Source organism: Amphiura filiformis, chromosome 7 (assembly GCF_039555335.1).
Source record: "Amphiura filiformis chromosome 7, Afil_fr2py, whole genome shotgun sequence".
Classification (NCBI taxonomy): domain Eukaryota; kingdom Metazoa; phylum Echinodermata; class Ophiuroidea; order Amphilepidida; family Amphiuridae; genus Amphiura; species Amphiura filiformis.
In genome coordinates this window covers 60,989,854-60,995,853 of record NC_092634.1, presented here as the reverse complement: position 1 = coordinate 60,995,853, position 6,000 = coordinate 60,989,854, and the positions used below count along the sequence as shown (strand labels likewise).

Below are 6,000 nucleotides of genomic sequence, written 5' to 3'. Positions count from 1 at the left end.
GGGCGATTTTGTGGAAAGTGGACTTTTCCTCTCAAATTTGGACCTTTTTTTGACCAAAAAACGTAAAAAACTGATTTTTTTGCTCGCTACGCTCGCAAATTCTTAAATTTTGGGACTTTTTTTATACTTTTGCAAATTTGGGGAGGTGCGGTCGCACCCCCGCACCCCCCTGCGTACGGGCCTGCTAATAGATATTTGAACAGAAACAATTGATTCTTGTGGAAACCATTTTTGTAGAGATGTAACATGTCTAAACGGCTGGTATTCAAGACCAGCAATGAGCAGTTAGCCCTCATTTATATGCAGTATGAATTGCACAAGGTCGACACTGTTCACCGAACCGCATGTGGACGTGGACCGCGCGTATCTCTGTTTTCAGTGCAAAGTGAGAATACGTGGTTGACTTTGAGGGCAAAATAATTTTTATGAGTCCCTTAGCATGGTTTCCTGGTTCATGATGTACTGTATCACGTTTTATATATTCATTTGGAACTGATGCGTCAAGGAGAAACATTTTGATAGAATATTTTGAATCTTTGAGTGACGATATTCGTAAGTATTTTGTTTCGAATGTATAGCCCATATAGCCACGTGACGTGAGTTTTAACACGATGATAATCAAGAACCATGTTGATTTTATAGTGACAGTATTATTGTTATTGTTTAGCAGACGGGATATGATCAGTAATAGCCTACCTTATATTTGGCGCGCGATCTCGGTTATTCATTTTCTGATGACTGTGCCTCTTACAGACACCCTCCCTCTGAAATCCAAACCACGGTTCGCTCTTCTCACATCCCTTAACATCATTTACAATAATTTAATTTGCTACCTGTTTTGTCTGAATAAATTTTGTAACTCTGTAGATTAATTCATATGTTTCAATGTTTGCTAAAGTCTATAATCCTTGGCCAAAATGTATGCTTATGAGTTTTGAAACTGTAATGACTGCAAGTAAAAGGAAGAGGAAGTCATTCTAAAATTTTATCATCGTAACTAAATTTAATAGTCGAAAGTCTACCTGTAACATGTGTAATGAACTTAATTCTTATAACTACACGGAATTCACGGGTCATTTGATCATAATGAAAATTAATTAATAATTAATCAAGTAGTCATGGAAACCTATTACCATGGACTTTTGATAATAGTAGTGTTTTAATAATATACTGCGCCAAGAAAGTATCCTTAAACTTTGGAAAAATAATCACAATTTCAAAACTGAACCATATTGGGGTAAACTTGTTTTTAATCTAATCCTATACATCAGGACACCATATTGAATCCAATGTGACATCAAGAAGTAGAGTTACAAGCAATTGAATAGACGATGGTCCAGTTTTAAAAGTGACAAATTGGCCTATACATGGCGCAAAAAGATCCCAACAAGCGCAACAAAGAGACTATACAGCTTCTGCAATGAAGCCGTATTTAAAGCAGTATTTATTTCAGTTTTTACTTCTCTGTACTTTTCATAACTTACATTTTATTTGTCAGCTCTTTTGCTTCAGTTTTTTGTTCCTTTTGTTCTAAATTAAAGGCACAAACAAATTAGCCATTTACCACTCTCAAACCAGATGTCTAGTCCGTGGAGTTTTGAATAGGCCAGTGTATCACTTTTAAAACTGGACCTTCGTCTAATCAAATGCTTGTAACTTTGCTTCTTGAAGTCACATTGGATTCAATGGGGTGTCAAAATGTGCCAGATGAGATAGTGCATCTATTAAAAAAAGTTACCCCAATATGGTTCAGTTTTGAAATTGTGATTATTTTTCCAAGTGTAAGGATACTTTCTTGGAGCAGTATAGTAGTGTTAGCATATGATTGCGTCCAAATTGAAATTTGATTATTCTTTTCCAAAAAAACTATGCATTTTCATTTTCTCAGCCACTTGACTGTGGTGTTCTAATGAGGTATTTTAATTCAAATTTGCTTTTGTCCTAAAAACACAATGAAGTTGGTTGGATTCGAACCGGCGACCGTCGTAATACTAGCACGATGCTCTAAGCCACAGAGGATTTAAATCTATCAGCCCAGAGAAACCAATTATATATTTTTCACCATTGAGCTGTAAACAGCCCTATGGTAGACACATTATTTATACAAACGGGACACCCGCGTTTCGCGCAGGTCCCCGCTAGATGAGTAAATAGGAGCGTTCACTCAAACAGGTAGACCAATTGAAAAGGTAAATTTTATTAGACCTAAACTGTCTCTTCTTGCATTTCCTTTTCAGCTTCTTTCTTTCTGTTCAGTTTCTTCTACATGTGCCTATCCCCTCCCTTTTTTTTGTTTTAAAACATTTGCTGCTTAGCTTCAAGTGTCATTTTGCGTTTCCATGTTATTTATTTATTTATTTATTTCACCCCGTTCCCATAATTTTTTTAAACTGCCCTTCCCTGCGGACGTGTTCACCCGTTTTCATAACCCCGTGACCCGTCTATGTACCTTTTTGACCTCCTTTCTTTTTCCTTCTTTCCATATTATCATGTCCACTTGCCTTTGGCTCGCAAGACGCATGGCTCTGCGCCGTTTACGCGCTTGATGGCGTAGTGCGCATTACGCACGCGGCCCGACGCGCTGCCTGCCAGCTGCAGTGACGCGTAGGCTGGCAACCGACTTTCATAACAAAAAAATCCCGTTTTTACCCATATTTTCACTGTTTTTGTGACCAATTTCAACCAAATAAATTGCAATGCATTCCTCGTATATTCCTCAATCTCCCGTATAAATTTGGCGACATTGGGATCGAAACTGACGGAGCCTTTTAATCTTTATACCAACATACACACAATATTTTCTATTTATAGTAAGATTGCTTGTTTGATAATGACTCCCATTATAAATCTTGCTTGGGAAATAATATAATATAAATATATATCCACGTACCCACAACGTACCCGCTCATAAATTTTATATTTCATTCAAATAAAATTGAATTGAATTTAACGTGTTGATCAGACCCTGTTGACATACAAACGAATAGTTGAAAGTCATGGCAACCTCCAATCTTTTGAAACAAAATTATCGGGGTCACGTCACACGTATTCGCGTCATAGCTGTACCGAACTGACTCTTAGATAAGAACACAAAGGCAAGTTTGTTTTTTGCTTCATTTCAATTGCCAGGGTTCATTTACAATTGTAAAGAAAATGTCTGACCTAAGTTCACTTTCATTCGATCTGCAGCATAGCACTGGTTTTTGTCTGATGAGCAATGTTCTGTACATATTTGACAATGAACTTTACAGCGTATTATTAACCATGCAGCTGCTTAAATAAAATACATACACACATGATTGTTCTGGTGATCTAATTACCTCTACTCAGGCCCGTACGCAGGGGGGTGCGGGGGGTGCGACCGCACCTCCCCAAATTTGCAAAAGTACACAAAAAGTCCCAAAATTTAAGAATTTGCGAGCGTAGCGATCAAAAAAATCAGGTTTTTTACGGTTTTTTGGTCAAAAAAGGTCCCAATTTAGGGAGAAAAGGCCATTTTCCACAAAATCCCCCCCCCCCCCCTTTGGAAAAAGTCCACATTTTCAAAATCAGCACCCCCCAAAAAAAACCTGCGTACGGGCCTGCCTCTACTCCACATTGAAAGATGTATAAAAAGACATCTAAGTGTTTCCAAACTTCATTTATTCATTTATTTATTTATTTATTTATTTATTTATTTATTTATTTATTTATTTATTTATTTATTTTTTTTTTTTTTTTTTTTTAATTTTTTTTTTTAATACTTATTTTAAATTTATTTACTTATTTATTTATTTATTTATTTATTTATTTATTTATTTATTTATTTATTTATTTATTTATTTATTTATTTATTTTATTTATTTACTTTTCTTTATCCATGGTAATTATACCAAGGAGGTCAGTATAACTATAATATATTAAAGGAGCCTACCACCAGAAGATATACAGGGTGTAACATCCAACTTTTTAATGAACAAATGTGTTATAGTTTGGGAGTGCCATTTCTTTTCAGTATAATAGTATTTTCTCAAACTGAGGACCAAACAATTAAACTGAGCTTGACATTACGTTTGGGTTTTGGAAAGAACCTTCTGTTAAATCATGCATGACTCAATTACAAATCTCTAAATCCTTTCTTCTTATCTATTGATATTTTGAATAGTGTTTATCTTTCCCTCATCGATTATGATACTAAATGAACAATCAGCTTGGACAGTTCGCACTAGGCCCTACATCTCATAGGACAATAAAGCTAGCGCCCTGATCGATTCTTCCTGCATATCAATATGCTTCATTTACATTACATTACAGAGATCGGACTCTAATCCCAACCATAACAAACCATGTAAACAATGATCACTTATATTACAGGTCTATATATTACAGGATTAGATTAGTAAACTATGATCTATTTGCAAGTATTATTTTGATTGAGCAGGAAAGATGTGATACTATTTTTTTTATATAGTAGTCCGGCGTCAGGTATACATAGAATGGTTTTTATGATGATGACATGGACGTACTGATCATTAGGAATGATGCAACTCATAGGTGTTGTGCGTTTGGCAATTTGGGGGGGGTGGGAGTTCAAAATGACCCCATAGGATTATAAAATCAAAATTTCGAATTGCTCAAATACCTCTTTCAAATATATCAAATTATTTACATAAATAAACAAAAACAAAAATAAATAAATAAATAAATTGAACAAATTTTAGCGTAGCATTAAAATCATAAATATAACCATTGCTGGCAGGAGGACTCGAACCAACGATATTGATATCAGCAGTCTGATGCTCTACCATTGAGCTATGACAGCATCTAGTGATGAGGGTCGAGTTTTTAGCTTATACAGTGTTTGTCTGTGATAATGCCGCCTCGTGAAATAAATAAATATAAAATCTCAATTTTAATTTAAAGTTATTTGATAATTTTCTAACCTATATTTTCTTTAGAGCAGGGACAAATATTTCCCTTTTATCCAATTTGACCGCTATATAAGAATCTACTTCTTTTATTACTGATTTAATTCCGCGATTTGTTCCATTAAGGATACGATACATGATTTACCGACAAGTGACTCATTTCGGAATGCGATCATGAATTTTGAAGAAAAAAAAGTTTCCACAGGCTTCGTCGGGACTCGAACCAGCGATTCTAAACTTCCTTCGATTACATGTGCTGCACGATTTAGGGACAGAAAAATTTGCTCCGTTTACGAACAAAGCACTCAAACAAAGCACTGAAACACAGCAAATGTCGCCCTCATCGGATTCGGAGTGTATGACAACCATCACTTCGAACCATCGCATCCGCGTAAACCATGTAAACGTTGTTGATGTACGATGCCTGGACTCGCTGCCTCCACCATTCCAAATATTTTAACCTGCTACGACACGTTTCAGAACAGATTTTGGGTTACGATATGTTTCAGATTTACAAAATTTGGATAGTGCTCTACTTTAGTAGGCCTACATGTACTGATGTAGTACTATGAACTAGAAGAGGTACATTGTACATAGGCCTATCGTATAATACAAGTATAGCGAGCTAGGTATGTATGTGCATGTATCACCTTTATGCCCTATATGTATGTTTTATTATCATGATTTAGGTGTGTGTTTACGTGCCTCACTAAGTTAGTCCGGCTCAAATAATTGAAAGTCTTTAAAACATGTATGTGCCTCGTGGTCATACAGCTCCAAAACTTTTTTTCCATTAATTTTTGTAGCTTAATATGACTTTAAAGAATAGGGCATGCACTTTATTTGTTACTGATTTAGAGGTAAGTATTAATTTTCTTAATTTTAGGTAATTTTTGAATAAAATAATATTTGAATAAAACACTGAAAGCCGGGAAACTTTTGCAGGTAGGCCTATGCCGAAATGAAAAAGTTTGAACTTCACTTGAACCACAGATATATTGGAACACAGTTCAGTTGAATAAAAAGATGATAACTTTTAACTAGCAAGCGTTACCATGGTTACCAAGCATTGGTTGCAAGGCATACAGTCCGG

General features: G+C 35.5%; 1 protein-coding gene across 4 annotated transcripts in view; it reads left to right on the top strand.

Annotated features, from left to right (window-relative positions):
• The first annotated feature begins 333 nt into the window (after positions 1–333).
• LOC140157427 (uncharacterized) overlaps positions 334–6,000 on the top strand; it is a 38,755-nt gene continuing 33,088 nt past the window's right edge. For 2 of the 4 annotated variants that reach the window (XM_072180623.1, XM_072180625.1), the window contains exon 1: positions 334–552. The gene's annotated coding sequence lies outside the window, so the exon portion shown is untranslated. Of the gene's footprint in view, positions 553–5,010; positions 5,537–6,000 lie in introns of those variants that run through there. The other 2 variants (XM_072180626.1, XM_072180624.1) reach the window with 2 other exon arrangements.